The 16,845-nt window shown below is 42.0% G+C and overlaps 1 long non-coding RNA gene across 1 annotated transcript in view; it reads left to right on the forward strand.

Moving 5' to 3' along the window:
- Positions 1 to 349: 349 nt before the first annotated feature.
- Positions 350 to 16,845, forward strand: part of LOC123290274 (uncharacterized) — a 44,579-nt gene continuing 28,083 nt past the window's right edge. The window contains exons 1-2 of the long non-coding RNA XR_011493052.1: positions 350 to 474; positions 8,752 to 8,887. This is a non-coding gene — a long non-coding RNA (uncharacterized lncRNA). The remainder of the gene's footprint in view (positions 475 to 8,751; positions 8,888 to 16,845) is intronic.

Below are 16,845 nucleotides of genomic sequence, written 5' to 3' on the forward strand. Positions count from 1 at the left end.
GCTGCTATAGCAGAAAGAGCAGTGGACAAGGCATGGGGCTGAATTCCAGTACAGGCTCTGTCCTCACTGTGTTCCCCTAGGGAATATGCTTGCCTTCCTTGGGCCTTTGTTTCCTTGTCTCTGAAAGGAAGGGGCTGGACCAGGTTAAATTCAACAATCACTGAGTGCCAAATATGTGCTGTGGGAATGAAAATTTTTTAAAAGCCAAAATTCAGCTCTAGTCCTCAAGAAGTATGTAGTCTTGTGGATGGATAACTATGGTGCTGCATGGTTAGGATTTGGGGTCCCCAAGGAGGCTAAGAGTCACCCCTCCCAGAAATAGGAGGCTGAAGTTCTGTGTCTCCCTGCTCAAAAAGGCCCGGATGTGGCCCTGGCCTGAGCTGCCATCTAGCCCTCTTCTCTCTGGGTCTCAGTCAAACCAAACAGACCTCAGCTGAGAAGCCCAAAGCAGAGAGAAATCTTCTTATTGAACTGGTGAGTGTCACTTTGCTGCAGGGCCGCTGGGGGAGGCAACCAGTATGGGGCTCCTGAAGGTATCTCCAGCCTACCTGGAGCCTGGTTAGTGGGATGAGCACTGTTTCCCATGAGGCCCCAGACAGCTTCGTGCTGCGGGGCAGTCTTGGCGGTTCCTACCTGCAGACACTGGGTCTTACACAAGGCTCTTCTCCCTCCCGCTCACCTGCATTACATCAGCTGCCTGCTTCCTTCCATATCTGCATACTCAGCAACAACGGCTACCTCGGATTTCCCACTTGTAGGAAACAGATGGGGCTTTATAGCCACTGGCTGCCAACTCCCTCTGGTCCCACCTTAACGCCGCTGCCCTCTCCTTCTGCCTCTCACACTGGGACTAGTGAGACCAGTCAGCCTTTCCCCAGAGGCTTGGCAAGAGCCCAAATCCCAAGTCCCATCCCTTCTTCCTCTCTGTTTTCCACTTCTCTACCAGCGACCTCTCTCCACAGGCAGCATGGCCCATGTCTCTTTTTCTGTTCTTCTAAACTAAACTGTGTGACTATCATTCACTAACTCCACGAGTGGGATTCTTTTAGCTCTTAGGCTGGTTAGTCACCATTTGCTCCCACCCCAACGTCAGCTATTCCCTACTGTGAGCCCTGAGGGACTGACCCCCTGTGGACTACATCTCCTAGAATCCCTTGTCACTGGCTTCCGGTCAGGTTTAGCCAATGGGAGGAAACAAGAGGAGGGTAGAGGTTGGGAGGAAAGATAGGTCAGGGCATATCTTCTCACCTATTTTCTATCCTCTCTCTGCTTTGGTACTGTCTTCTGCTTAAGTGAGGCCCTCCACGACTCTAGCTTCCACCAGGCGGCCCCTCTGGGCCACCGTTACACTGTTGCTTCTCCTCCTCCCCTTAGACTTAGGGTGGTGATGACTTCCCACTATTGCTGATCCCTGGTACTTCACCATTCCTGTGTGTTCCCATAAACCTGCCCACACTTCTGTAGTAGCCGCCAAGCCATCAGGGGTGAATTCTGTTTCCTGTTGTGACCATCCTGCTGCAATAGTCCTCTAGAGTTTTTATTTCAGAGTTTGGCTCACTGCCCTTTTAAAATTCTATAATTTTCCCACGAATATCACTAGAATGGATGCTTTGCTTTTAATATCACACCTACTAGAAATTCTAGGAGAACTCTAGACAGGTTAAATTCCTTGATAAAGCCATGAGCCATGAGAAGAAAAGGCACTCTCTCAGAGACAAGATAAAAAGGTCCCCCAATAGCAGCAAGAAGTTTGTCCCATAAATGATGGGACTCCTGACTTTTACCCCTTGATGAAAAGAAGTGTGGGAGAGCCAGGTCCTGGAAGAAGAGAGTGAGGCAGAGTGATCCCAGATCTGCTTATCTTTAAGGAAAAAAAAACCCTGAAAGAATCCATGTGTCTGAAACTCAAAATGAAGAAATGCTTACTTTTAAAAGTACATTTCAGTTCTTTTTAAAAAGAAATAAAACATTGCAGAGTTAAAATACCCCAGGTCCTCACACCAAACCTGTTCCTCTCCCTCCCTTCCCACAGCCACCATTATGATGAACTCCATGTGTCCCCAATCCTTTCTTTACATTTTCTCTATACATTCATGTATTGATAAACAGCATATAACATTGTTCCATGCTTTTAAACTTGTATGAGAAATGGTATCACCCATATACATAATATCCTGCAACTTGCTTTTATCACTCAGCATTGTTTTATCTAGACTGAGCACTATTGCTGCATATAGATAGGATCCGTGTATTCTAGCTGCTGGACAGTATTCCATCAGATGAATGCCCCACAGTTTATTCATTTTATCCATCCTGTCACTGGTGGGCATTTGGTGGTTTTCAAATTTTTTTGTTTCTATAAGCAACATCTATAAAACATGTATAAAAGTTTCTCCAGGATATATCCTGGAAGTGAAGTGATCGGTCATTGGGTATGCGTAGTTGCAATTTTATTTGAGTTTGCCAAAATTGTTCTACAAAATGATTTTACCTAACTGCTGAATTCCTGTTTCTCTGCATTTTCACTAATATTTTATATTGTCGTAGTTTTCCATTTTTACCAAACTGAAAACATGAAATTGAATTTCCTTGTTTAAATTGAATACCCCTGTTTACTGGTGAGGTCCAGGCAGCTTTTCATATGTATATTGAATATTCAGGGTTATTGTGTAAATTGTTGGTTTATAGTCTTTACTCATTTGCTTATTGTTGGGCTCCTTGTCCTTGTTAGAAATTGACTTAAAGAACTTCTTTTTTTTTTTTAAGTGGAATATTAGACATTTAATTAAATGCATTTAATTGAGATCCACCCTCGCTTTTTGGATTTCTCACTCCTTAGTCTCCTGGGTTTCTGGCTATCCTCTAACTCCTCCTCCTCTGCTCACCCCTCGGAGCTGTGTCCTAGGCCCACCTCTCTTCTTCCTGTCCCTGGATGCTCTCATTGCCTCTCCTGGCTCCAGTCCCCACAACATGCATGTATCCCTGGCCCAGATCTCTTTCTCTGAACCCAGAGAATATCTCCTCTCAGCATTCTACAATCACTCCAAACTCAACGTGGCTTCTGTCCCCTAAACCTGCTTCCTTGGGAGGGTTTCCTGTTTTGGTCCGTGGCAATTTCACCTACCCTGTCATTCAAGTCGGAACCAGTGCAGTCATCCTTGACTCCTTCATCTCCTGGACCCACCCGATGATCAAGTCCTGCGGATTCTACATCCAAACCTTCCTCTGTGTCCCCACTGCCACCCCCACCCCCTCGCCTAAACCCCCATTGCCTCTCACCTGGCTTATTACCACTAGCAGATTTCCTAGAAGCCATGCTTGTCCCTTTCCATTTCATTCTTCATACAACATGCAGAGTGACCTTTTAAAACCTGTCACCATCTTGCTTAAATTCCCAACGGCTTCTCACCGCTCTTGGGATAAGGGCCGAATCCTTAACATGACCTTCCGTACTTGGGCTCCTGTCTGCCCCTGCAGCCACGGACTCGCCTCAGTGCCCGCTGTCTCTTGTACCTACCCTCGACTTGTTCAGTCCTTCAGATTCACCCCTCTCCCTCTCGACTCTGGAACTTCAACCACTGTTCCCTCTGCCCTTTCTCCAATTAGCTCTCACTCATCCTCCAGTGAAATGTCACTTTTTTGGGGATGACGTCCACTGTTCCTGAGACAAGAACTACCTCTCGCTGCTCTAGGCTCTGTGCCACCTCTGTGTACCACTCTTCTCAGGCCGAATCCGTATTTCAGTTTTTTTATTTGTTTATTTTCGGACATACATCATAATATATTTCGAATTCTGTGTAGATTACATCATTTTTACAACCCAAAAACTAATTATAGTGCATCCCCTCACATGTGAGCTTAATCACCCCTTTTGCCCACCCTCCTCCCCGCTTCCCCTGTGGTAACCACCAATCCAATCTCCAATGCTATGTGTTTGTTTGTCATCATTTTTATCCTTTACTTATGAGTGAGATCATATGGTATTTGACTTTTTCCCTCTGGCTTATTTCACTCAGCATAATACCCTCAAGGTCCATCCATGTTGTCACAAATGGCTGGATTTCATCATTTCTTATGGCTGAGTAGTAGTCCATCGTGTATAGATACCACATCTTCTTTATCCATTCGTCCCTTGATGGGCACCTAGGTTGCTTCCAAGTCTTGGCTATTGTGTATAACGCTGCAATGAACATAGGGGTGCAAGTATCTTTATGCCTTTATGTTTTCAAGTTCTTTGGATAAATACCCAGCAGTGGAATAGCTGGATCATATGGTAGATTTATCCTTAATTTTCTGAGGATGCTCCATACTGCTTTCCATAGTGGCTGCACCAGTCTGCACTCCCACCAGCAGTGAACAAGTGTTCCCTTCTCTCCACATCCTCTCCAACATTTATTGTTTCCTGTCTTGTTAATTATGGCCATTCTGACCAGAGTGGGGTGATAGCTCCTTGTAGTTTTGATTTGCATTTCCCTCATAGCTAATGATGTTGAGCATCTTTTCATATGCCTGTTGGCCATCCGTATATCTTCTTTGGAGAAATGTCTGTTCAGATCTTTTTCCCATTTTCTAATTGGATTGTTGGTTCTTTTGTTGTTGAGCTGTATTAGTTCTTTGTATATTTTGGATACTAACCCCTTATCTGATATGTGGTTTGCAAATATCTTCTCCCAATTGTTAGGTTGTCTTTTCATTTTGTTGATGGTAAGAACTTCTTTATGTATTTCAAATATTAATCCTTCTTTATGATTTGGCTTTTACTTTATTTTTTCAGTTTTTAATTTTGACATTTTCCTTTTTGATTTATAATTTTCATGTCTTATAAAATAAATTCTTCCTTATCTCCATGTCATAAAAACTTTCTCTCAAGATTTAGGTCTCAAGCCGTCTGAAGTTTATTTTGGATGTGGTGTGAGGTAGGGATCTAATGTAACTTTTTTTCCATATAGGAAGCCAGTTGTCCTAACATATTCTTGAATGGCTCATAATTTCTCCACTAGTTTATAATGTTTCCTCTATCATTAACTAAAGTCCAATTTATGTTGGATCTATTTCTGGACTTTCTATTCTTTTTTACTGATAGATTTGTCCATCCCTGCTAGCCATCCTCCCCACACTCACTCCTGTTGAAAATGTTAGATAAAACCCATAGCCTCCCATCTCCACTCCCCATCTCCAATATCTCCCTCCTCAATTTTTCCCTGCACTCATCTACTAGATCTATCTTTCCAAGAATTATCATCACCTAATTTATTGAGTGCCTGTGTGCTAGACAGTGTGCTAACTACACATGCATTTTTCATTTATTCCTCATAGCCCCATAAGCTAATCCTTGTTTTGCCGCTTAGGGCACTGAGGCTCAGAAGTTGAGTAATGTGCTCATGTCACACAACCAGTAAAAGACAAAGCTGAGGCTGGAGCCAAGTTTATTTGTCCCCAGAGGCTTGATGGCACTCCACTTTTATTTTCTAGCCTTCAAGACTTCTGTGATCAGGTCCCCATCTGATCTCAGAATCCTTCCATGTATAAAATGGGGATATTAATCCTCCCTTGCAGAGTTGTCATAAGGATTGTGTGAGATTATAAATGTGAAAGCATTAAGCACAGTGCCTAGCATGTAATAGGCACTCAATAAACTTCAGCTAAATTTGAATAAGAAGAAGGTGGCAGTTGCCAAAGTTAAAAAAAAAAAAAGTTTACCCCAACTCACTTATCCATGCTTTAGAATCCCATTGAGAGTTGGATAAGAGTGAGTGGGATGGAGTGAGAGGGGCAGAAGTCATCTTTGGATAGCTCCCCCTTCCACTCTGCTTTCTCTGGTTAGGGGCCCCAGGAGCAATAGGAAGACTCACAAGGGGAAGCTGACAAGGATGGGAAACGCTTAGAAATCTTATTTATTCCTGCTGAACTTCACAGCTAAGAGTTAACAGCTATTCTGTAGCTCTGGACTTACACAGCAAGCTTGGCTATTGAATGGCTATCATGATCCACGTTTCACATCTCCAGGCACTCAGAGCTGGAGGGGGTAATCTTCCTCCTTCTCTGGGCTGCCTGGACTCAGACTATGAACAGCCATCTCTTTAGTGATTCCCATGGCAACAAGGCAACTATAGGTCTCTCTCAGAGGATGCAGGTGAAACAAGACAGCCTTTCTGGGCAGCTCTCTGGCTAATGGGAACCACATTGACGAAGCAAGCTGATTGACTTGAAAAATCCAGCTGTAGCACTCGGGCTGTCTTTAATGCTTGAGGATTATGCTCACTTGCAATTTTGTTACTAATTGAAGTTTTCATGGGAAAAGCAAACACATATATACACATGTATGTATGTACTTCCCTGCTGATTCTTTTTCAGAAGCAGTGGACTGTACCCTTTGGTTACCGGTTTTCTTTGACTCCATCACTCACATCTGCACTATGTCATTGACAGCTCCGGCCACGGCCCCAGGACTCTCTGCAGGGGTCAGAATAACAGGAAGACAACAGTGGGGAGAACAGTGCCCTCTTGCCCTTGTTTAACTTGGAAATGCTGCCTGAGTCTTACAAGAAGCAATATGTTAGGTCCTAAAAGAGGTGGGGACTACATCAGGTTACTGAGAAAGAAACCTAAAAGGGCTAAAGCCTGTTTTCCTTTGCTGCTCTGGCTTGGGGTTGAGGCAGCTGCTCACTGCCATGGGATTCCTCTGAATGTGACTGATTTGGAAAGGGCAGGACTTCTCCCTTAAAGAGTCCCTACTGTTCCCCCACACCAAGTGGGGACCCTGAACTCCCATACCTTTCTTTATGGTTGACAGGAAAGAGGAACGCTCAACCTGTGTTTATAATTGCAGAGGTTTGAAGGAGAAGCTGTCCATGATAGGGATACAAAGGGACCCCATTCTTTGATATGTGAACATGGTAGCACACAGGTTCCCACTCTGTATCTGCTGTCACACACACCTATACACCCCCTAAACACATGGCAATGTTCATATGCACACCACACGTCCATGGACATGTCCAGGGCTAGGCCAATTCCAGGGAGTGGTATACCTATTTTTTCCGCATTTGCAAAAGCATATTAGAACACGGGTGAGCTCCAGCAACGTGTTAGAAAACGAATTCACTCACGAAAGCCATGCTTGATTGTTTGTAACAGACTAATTGTGATGCATCTCACTACTGATGGTGACATCTCGGGGACAGGAGATCTGATTTCTGTTCCTGGTCTGGTGCTAGTTCAGTCCCTTGGGTAGGGAACTTCTCTGAACACTGGTTTCCTCATCTGTGAAAGTGTGAGGCTGGGCTGGTAGCCTCTGAGGTCACTGGCAGCGCTAACCTTCTCTAGGTCAAACTCCTTTTGTGCTTTGTGTAACTGGGCATATCTGAGGTGCCTGGAAATCAGGCCATTCCAGAATTTCCAGGCCTCTGAGCATTCTTGCTGGTCCCTTTAACCTTTCCCCCCATAAAAGTTTCCATTTACGTCCTGCCCTCTTGACTTCTAAACATCCTTCTGGTTTCCATCCCTTTCCCCTAAAATGCTACCCTCAGGGGGGTCGGCCTGGTGGTGCAGCAGTTAAGTTCACATGTTCCGCTTCTCGGCAGCCAGGGGTTCGCCAGTTCGGATCCCGGGTGTGGACATGGCAGCACTTGGCACGCCATGCTGTGGTAGGCATCCCACGTATAAAGTAGAGGAAGATGGGCACGGATGCCAGGCTTCCTCAGCAAAAAGAGGAGGACTGGCAGTAGTTAGCTCAGGGCTAATATTCCTCAAAAAAAAAAAAAAAAAACCAATTAAAATGCTACCCTCAGGAAAGGACGTGATAATTGTGTACACAGGAGGAGGAGTTGCCTTAGCAGAAGAATGAAGCTTTGAACCAAAGGAGCAAAGCCCTAACTGTGGAATTTTAGCTGAAGTGTTGAAGGGGATGTTTGGAAGTGAGGACCCTACTACACAGAAACCTATCCTGTTGCTGATGCCTAAAGTTCCACCATTAGCAAGTGAGTCCTTTTACTAAAACTATTGAGGGTCTCCTCCCCACAAAAGTAATGTATTAAAATTCGCAAGTCATTCAAGACTTGGTGGGATGGAGTTATTCAGATCCTTTCCCCACTGCCTTTTGATTAAGGGTGTGGAAAGGAGAGTGTGAAGGTGGGTTAGAAGGCTAGGGGCCTTAGTAGCTGATGGATATGAGAGGAATGTCCTGAAGGGAAAAAGCCAAAGGGCAGGCTTGGGACCCCAGAAAATAAACTTCATGTACAGAACAATTTTGGTGAGGGCCTGTCCTGCACTAGGAATTCCCCCACAGGGAGGAGGAGCCCAATGAAGGAATCAGAAGTAATTCCAGACATATTAGAGCAGCACAGGCCTTGGAGCTAAAACAAAAGAGGCTGTCACTCCATTTGGATAGGCTGTACCTTCACTCAAAATTTGTTCAGATGTCAAGACTGATGACACCACACATGCACCAAGAGGGTATTAAAATGGTTATAACTTGCATAATGAGGCTTTCTAGGGAGAGCAGATAGGCTCCCAAGCAGATCTGAAAATGTCTTGGGATTTTGTGGTGGTTGGGGCGCGGGGCTGGGGTTAGGGCTTCTGCCTGTGAGCAAGAGCTTGTGTGGCTTGAACTTCCCACAGGGGCTAAAGGAGGGTGCACCTGGGTGTTCTCGTCAGCTTGCCCAGATGGGGGGCAAACGGGAGGAGGGAGCGATGGGGCTTGAAAGCTGTCAGCAGCCAAAAATCAAAACTGAGATTTTGATTTTTTTACAGATTAAGAAGGAGCAACAGATCCTGTTTGTTCCCATGGCCTGTCAAGATCCTCCCTAACACCACTAGCCCCCAGGACCCCTAGGCCTTCCAGGTCTTCAGCGTTGGGCAGAGGCCAAAGTGGCTTCTGCATTCTCAGGTCAGTGCACCTGGAAGTTTCATTCTTTTAAGAACTAGAGAGGCCTGTTAAAATATCTTCTGAATCCACAGACCTCCTGACCTGCAGTTTGTGTGTGTATGAGTGTGTGTGTGTGTGTGTGTCTTTAAAGAACACTGGCTTTAACACTGACCCCAAGCTTCAGAGTCTTGTATAATGAAATGACTGGGCCTCTTAATCAGAACTGGCTCATTTTGTGTCTGAGAACTTGAAATATGCTAAGGAGAACAGAAGGGCAGCTCCAAAGGTAAAGTTGATCATCTCACAGCTACTCATCAAACATATATCATGCAGAGTAGGAGTAGGAATAAAACCAAGAAGACATGCCAGAATGTGAGCTCAAAAATGCACTGTCCTTCCAAGCTGGTCTTGGGGAGCCACACACCATCCAGAAATGCTGACACCACCTCTCTTGTTCTTGGAACCAGCTCTCCTTTGGGCCAAAAATAATCTTGTTCTCTTAGATTTGGTTTTAAAATTGCAATATCCGTCAGGAGACAAGGTCTTTGGGTTCAATCAGGCTGGTTTAAATCCCAGATGCATGATCTTTGACTGTTTTCTTCCATCTGAGCCTCAGTTCCCTAACCTGCAAGAAGGGGATGCTAAGACCATACAGAATGTTGTAAAAATTAGGAGTGTTATATGTGATCAATATTTCATAGAGTAGGCACTTAATACTTACTATAATATTACTTGGTTGTGTGTTCTCACAGGACAAGAATTGATCTTATTATTTGTTGTATCCCCAGGGCCTGGCACAAAGTCAGGTATGTAGTAAATGCTGAATAAAGATTTGTGAATTGAACTGGTGAAGTGATAACTGGCATATCCATCCTTCTGATCCCACCTAGTAAGGACAGGGAAGGGAAGGCATGAACACTTATGCATACTTTCCTGTACATTACACCATTTCATTTTTACAACTCTGAGTATTGACAGCCTCATTTTGACAGATGAGGAATAATGAGGCTCCAAGAGGTGAAATAATACTCCTAAGGTTAAACAGTGAGAGATGGAGCTGGGCTTTCCCTCAAGAGCCCATACTCTCTCTAGGCCACCAGACCACAAGTGTGGTGGGAGGCAGTGCAAGAGCAGTGCATCAGGGAGGAGCCACCAGGCAGGAATGTCACACTAATATTTTCCTCAAATGTTCAATTATCCTCAACAAAAATACTTCCCAGATGTTTCTAGGACCTGGCAAGTCTTCAGTCGCAAAGCAAGGGATGGTCCCACACCTGCAGGAGAATGGAACTTATAGCTTGACCTCTCTGGAGCATGCTTTTTAATCTGTCCGAGGGCCACCTGGAAGAACCCTGTCTCAGCTGCGCTGAGGGTTCCAAGGCCACGTGAGGCGATATGTTTACCCCACCCAAGTCCTAGGTCATGTTGGGTGTTATGGATTTAATTGTGTCCCCCAAAAAGACATGTTGAAGTCCTAACCCCTAGTACCTGTGAATGTGACCTAATTTGGAAAGAGGGTGTTTGCTGATGTTCAAGTTAAGGTTAGGTCATACTGAGTGAGGGTAGGCCCTTACTTCAGTGTGGCTGGTGTCCTTATAAGAAGAAGGAAGTTTAGACACAGGCACCCACACAGGGAGGAACACCATGTAAAGACAGGGGAGGGACTGAAGTGATGCAGCCGCAAGCCAAGGAATACCAAAGATTGCCAGCTAATCCTAGAAGCTAGCAAGCAGCAAGGAAAGATTCTACCCAGTCTCAGAGAGAGTATGACCCTACTGACTCCTTGACTTCAGACTTCTAGGCTCCAAAATTGTGAGAGAAAAAAATTCTGACGTTTCAAACCCAGTTTGTGGTACTCTGTTAAGGCAGCCCTAGGAAACTGATACAGAGGGCTCTTCTGGGCAGCCTCCAAGGTCCAGAGCCTGGCGCCTCAGCCATCAGCTGAGTAAGCCCAGGAATTCCATCAGGCCAGACACCACAGCTCCCTAGCCCCCTCCACCTTTCCCTGTGAGACAAGACAGACTTCAGCTCCTGGACACACATCTCCCTGGTGGGCTTTCTATTCAACTCTTAGCTCAGAATATCCTTCATGAATTTGAGAAATACAGTTTTCTGTAACATGAGTACCGATAGGCATACTACTATTTCTATACTCCCCTAGTGTAGGCAGAGGGTCTAGAACATTTGCTCCATTCTAGATCTGGAGAACAGAGGCACGTGGAACTTTGTGTGGTGCACAGAGAAGAGGAAGAGTGAAATAATAAGAACACAGATTTTGAACTCAAACAGTTCAGATTCTAGCTCTGCTCCCTACCAGCTGTGTGACTTTGGTAAAGCCACTTGGTCTCAAAGCCTTAGCGTCCTCATCTACAATATAAGATAAATAACACCTACACCATGGGGTTATTATGAGGATTAAATGAAATAATATGCATGAAGTGCCTGACACATTATTACATAAATTACTTAAATATTATTACTCTTACTTTTGTCATTGTTGCTATTATTTCATCTTTATTATTAACTTCTTGAAATGGGACAGCCTACACCATGAGTTACAGCATTATATGAGGGGAGAGACATAGAGAGAGTCAGAAATGAAAGGAAGAAAATTCATTGAGTTGTCTGCCCAGCTCATATTCCTATTTTCTGAGAACGGCTCCTCCTACCATAGTTGGTGCTCCATAAATGGCAGGTGTTATTATTACTTTTTTATTATTGCTGTTTATGAAGTTATGTGTCTGAACCAGATCAATGCCACTAACAGTTCCTTCTTTGCCCCAGCCAGTGTCAAAGTCCCAGGCACCTGTGGTAAATTGGATTATTGCTCCCAATCTTCTCTCCCCTGTAATGGGATTATATATTTATACCCTTTTCTATGCAAGGCGCATTTCCTCCAGCTGGGGGCAGAGTATACTTTCTGCATGACTTGTTTTGGCCAATGGGATATCAGCAGACATGACGTTGACAGAAGCTTGTGGTCTGGCTTATCATCTTGCATTCCTGATCATATCTATTGAACACTTTGTATATGGCAGTCACTACGCTTCATCATCTTATTGAATTGTCACAACTCTGTAAGGTAGGTACTATTTTCATGCCAATTTTCACGGATAAGAAAACTGAGGCCAAGAGAGATTGTTTGCCCAAAGTTACGCCATTATGGACCCACAACTGAACCCAGACAGTCTGGCATGCTTGACCACTACATTTCACCATGCCATCTCATGGCTTGAAGAGATTGGTAGAAATTCCTGTGTCCAAAGACACAAAAAAGTAATATCTGCTTTTTTTTTTTAACACGAGCAATGTGCCAAGCACCAAGCCATGTGTTTTATATATCTTGTCTCTCCATCCCTACAACTACCTCATGAATTTTATGGATGAGGAAACTAAGCTAAGAAAACCTAAGTGGCTTGCCAAAGTCACACAGCTAGTAAGTAGCAGAGGTAGAATTTGACCCCAGATCTTGAATATCTGACCCCAAAAGCTGTACTCTTTCCATCTTCTCACTATACCACACTGTCTCCTCCCTCTGCACACTACTAAGTTATGGGGCCTCAGTTTCTCTAGATCTAAAATGGAGTAATCAGTCTAGAATCTAGAATCTAGAATTCAGATCCTCCACCCACATTGAAGGAGTGTGCTGAGAACAGTAGCAATCATATCTAGGCTTGATCAAGAGTTCATGTTAACCAAAAATTTGTATTATTTTTCAAATACATGGGCAACTTTCTGGAGAATGTGATAAAGGAAACATTTTACAAGTCTTAGAAGGAGCTGAGGGTCAGTGAAGGTCAAACACTGGAATTAAAAAGCATCCTGGGAGAGGTATGTCGGGGAGATGTGGATTGTCTGGTTTGACTGATTCTGGGATGGGTGTTGGGCAGCTCAGGTGTCCTGGCCATGGGAGGGAGCGATTTGTCTAAGCCAATGGTCCAGGCACCAGCCTCTGGTATCTGGTGGCTTTACAGAATAGACAGCCAGGACCCAGGAATTGGATGGAGGTGCCTGAGTTCCCTTCCAACCCACACTAAAATGAAGCCGTTTATCCTGCAAATATTTACCATATAAGCCAGGCGGTCTGAGACAATAGCAGTTTGAATCTGAGCATTTATTTCTGGCAGTAACTTAGCCTTGGCACATCTCAATGGGCCTGTGTGTACCATGTGCCTGGCTAACACTTCAGTAAATAGACCCTCCCTGCCTCTTGGGTGCAGTCCTAGAGAACAAATCCTTCTTCCTCAACGATTTTGCATGCAATATGTGAAAATCATCAACTAAACCAAATCCAAGGCTGCAACTAAACCTTCTCCTAGAATTTAGGAGCCAAAGAGTAGCCCTTTACTGTGATGTGAGGAGAGGCCCAGGGTATAATATTAAGTAAAAGAAATACTGTGTAAACTGTGTCACTTTTGCGAGAAAGCAGAGGAAAATGAAAATAATATTCATATTTGCTTGCGTATACACAAAGAAACTCTGGAAGGATGAATGAGCAAGCAGTGACAATGGATAGCTCTGTCCATTGACAGAGTGGGCGAGTAGGAACAGGGTGAATGGACGTAGAGTTGGGAGGAAGACTTCATTACACACTTTTACATTTTTAATTTTTATTATTTTTATTTTATTATTTTTATATTATTATACAATAAATTTGACCTTTTTTGAGAACTTTTTATAGAGTTCTATCAATTTTAATACACGTATAGATTCATATACTACCACTATAGTCAGGATACTAAACAATTCCGTCAACCCGCAAAACTCCCTCCACTGTCTATCCTTTTAATGTCACTGCCTCCCACAAACTTTAACCCCTGGCAACCACTCATCTATTCTCCATCCTAAAAATTCTGTCTTTTCAAGAATGTCATGTCAATGGAATCACATAGTATGTAACCTTTTGAGACTGCTTTTTTTTCCACTCAACATAATATCTTTGGGATTCATCCAAATTTTTGCATGGATCAAAAATCTATTCCTTTTTATTGCTGAGTACTAGTCTGTGGATGGATGGAACACAGATTTTTCCCCATTGAAGGACATTTGGTTTGTTTCCAGCTTGAGGCAATTATAAGTATACCTGCTATAAATAATATTCGTGTACACGTTTTTGTGTGAACATACATTTTTATTTCTCTAGGGTAGATATGCAGGTGTGGGATTGTTGGGTCATGAGTATATGTTTCACTTAATGAATAACTGTGAAGCATTTTTCATTGGGGCTGTACCAATTTGCACTCCTGCCAAGAATGTATGAGGGTTTTAGTTGTTTCATATCCTCATCAGCAACTGGAGCTGTCAGTATATATTTTTAAAAAACATTCTAACAGGTGTGTAGTGGTTTTATAATTTGCATTTCCATAATGACTAGTGACGTTCAGCATCTTTCCATGTGCTTATTTGCCATCCTTATATCCGCTTTTGTGAAATGTTTGTACATGTCTTTTACTCACGTTAAAAGTGAATTGTTTGTTTTCTTGCTTTTGAGTTTTGAGAATTCCTGATATATTCTGGATGCAAGACTTTGTCTGATGTGTGATTTGCAAATATTCTTTCCCAGTCTGTAGTTTGTCTTTTCAGACTCTTACCAGGGTCTTTCTCAGACATTCTTTTTAATTTTGATGAAGTCTAACTCATCTGTTTTTTTAGGATTGCATTTTTGATGTCACATCTAAGGACTCATTGTCAAATCCAAGGTCACATAGATTTTCTTCTAAAAGTTTTATACTCTTATGTATTACATTTAGATTTATGATTCATTTGAGTTAATTTTTGTTTAAGTTCTGAGGTTTAGGAGGAGGTTTGTTTTTTGCATATAGATATCCAATTGTTCCAACATCATTTTTTGAAAAGACTATCCTTTCACCATTGAATTATTTTTGTGCACTTGTCAAAGTCGTTTGGCCCTATCTGTGTGGGTATATTTTTGGATGTTCTATTTTGTTATGTCGATCTATACATCCATTCCTTTGCCAATACCGCATTGCCTTCATTACTGTATAGTAAGTCTTAAAATCAGGTAGTACAACTTCTCCAATTTTATGCTTCCTTCTCAAAATTGTTTAGCTATTTCATATTTTTTTGTTTTTCCATACAAATTTTAGAATCAGCTTCTATATATCTACAAAAATTCTGCTGGGCTTTTTGTTGGAGTTGCATTACCTCTATAGATCAGTTTGGGAAGAGTTGATATATTTTCTATATTGAGACTTCAAATACGCAAACACAAAATGTCTGTGCATTTATTTAGGACTTTGATTTCTATCATCAGCACTTTGTAGTTTTCAGCATTCAGATCCTGTATGTGTTTTCTTAGATTTATACCTAAGTATTTCATTTATTGGAGCTATTTTAAATGTTATTGTTTGCCAATTGTACATGCTAGTGTATTGATGTATGATTGTTCTGTATTTGATTTTGTTTTTTGTAACCTTCCTAAACCCACATATTCATTCTAGGAGATTTTGTGTCTGTTGATTCCTTGGGATTTTCTAAATAGATAATTATGTCATCTTTGAAGAGGGAATGTTTTGTTTCTTCCTTTCCAACCAGTGTGCCTTTTATTTCTTTTTCATATCTTATTGTGCTGGCTAAAATATCCAGTACTATGTTGAAAAGGAGTGATGAGAGTGGACATCCTGCCTTGTTTCCACTCTTGGGGAGAAAGAATTCAATCTTGCACCATTAAGCATAATGCTAGCTAGAGGTTTTTTGTAGAGCCCTTTATCAGGTTGAAGAAGTTTCCTTCTGTTCCCAGTTTGTCATGTATTTTGGATGAATGGATGTTGTATTTTGTCAAATGCTCATTCCACATCCATTGATATGATCATGTGGTTTTTCTTCTTTAAATTGTTAATATGGTGAATGATCAGGAAAAACTGCCTTACATTCCAAGGACAAAAACCTCTTGGTCATGGTGTATTTTTTTTATATATATATTACTGGATTTTATTTGCTAATATTTTGCTGAGAAATTTTGCATCTATGTTCATGAAAGACATTGGGTGTAGTTTTCTTTTTTGTCTGGTTTTGGTACCCAGAGTTATGCTGGTCTCATAAAATCAGAAATGTTCCTTCCTCTTCTTGTTTTCTAGAAGAGATTGTGTAGAATTGGGGCTATTTATTCTTTAAATGTTTGGTAGAATTCCCAGTGAAACCATCTGGGCCTGGAGATTTATTTTTTGGAAAGTTTTTAACAATAAATTCAATGTTTTTTCATTCTTCTAGGACCCATCATGCTATCAATTTCTCCTTCAGTTAGTTTTAGTACTTTGTGGCTTTGAGGGAATTATTTCATTTCATCCAAGTTGTGGAATTTGTGTGTAAATTGTATGTACTATTTTATTATTATCCTTTGAATATCTGCATGGTCTGTAGTGATATCCTTACTTTCATTTCTATTTGCAATTTGTGTCCTCTTTCTCTTTTTGTTTGTAAGTGTTGTTAGAGTTTCAACCATTTGTAATGTGTTAAAGTTTGTTTTGGGGCCCAGGATATAGTCTATGTTGGTGAATGTTCTATATGCACCTGAAAAGAAAATGTGTTATACTGTTGGGTGGAACGTTCTGTACATGTCTGTTAGCTTCATTGGTTGACGTTCAGTTTTGTTGCCTGTTGAGACTGTCTGCTAGTTCTGCTGATTACTGAGAGAGGGCTATTGAAATCTCCAAGTATAATCGGGGATTATTTCTCCTGTCATTTTTATCAGTCTGCTTCATTTATTTTGCAGTTTTGTTGTTTGATGCATACACATTTAAGATTGTTATATCTTCTTAATGACTTGACACTGTTATCATTACATCATCTCTCTCTTTATCCCTGGTAATTTTCTTTGCTCTGAAGTTTACTTTGTCTTATATAGCCACTACAGCTTTCCTTTTTTAAAAAAAAATATATATATATATACAGCTTTCTTTTTGGTTAATGTTTATACGGTAAGTCTTTCTCCATCTTATCCTTTTAACTAATCAATATCA

Source organism: Equus asinus, chromosome 12 (assembly GCF_041296235.1).
Source record: "Equus asinus isolate D_3611 breed Donkey chromosome 12, EquAss-T2T_v2, whole genome shotgun sequence".
Classification (NCBI taxonomy): Eukaryota; Metazoa; Chordata; class Mammalia; order Perissodactyla; family Equidae; genus Equus; species Equus asinus.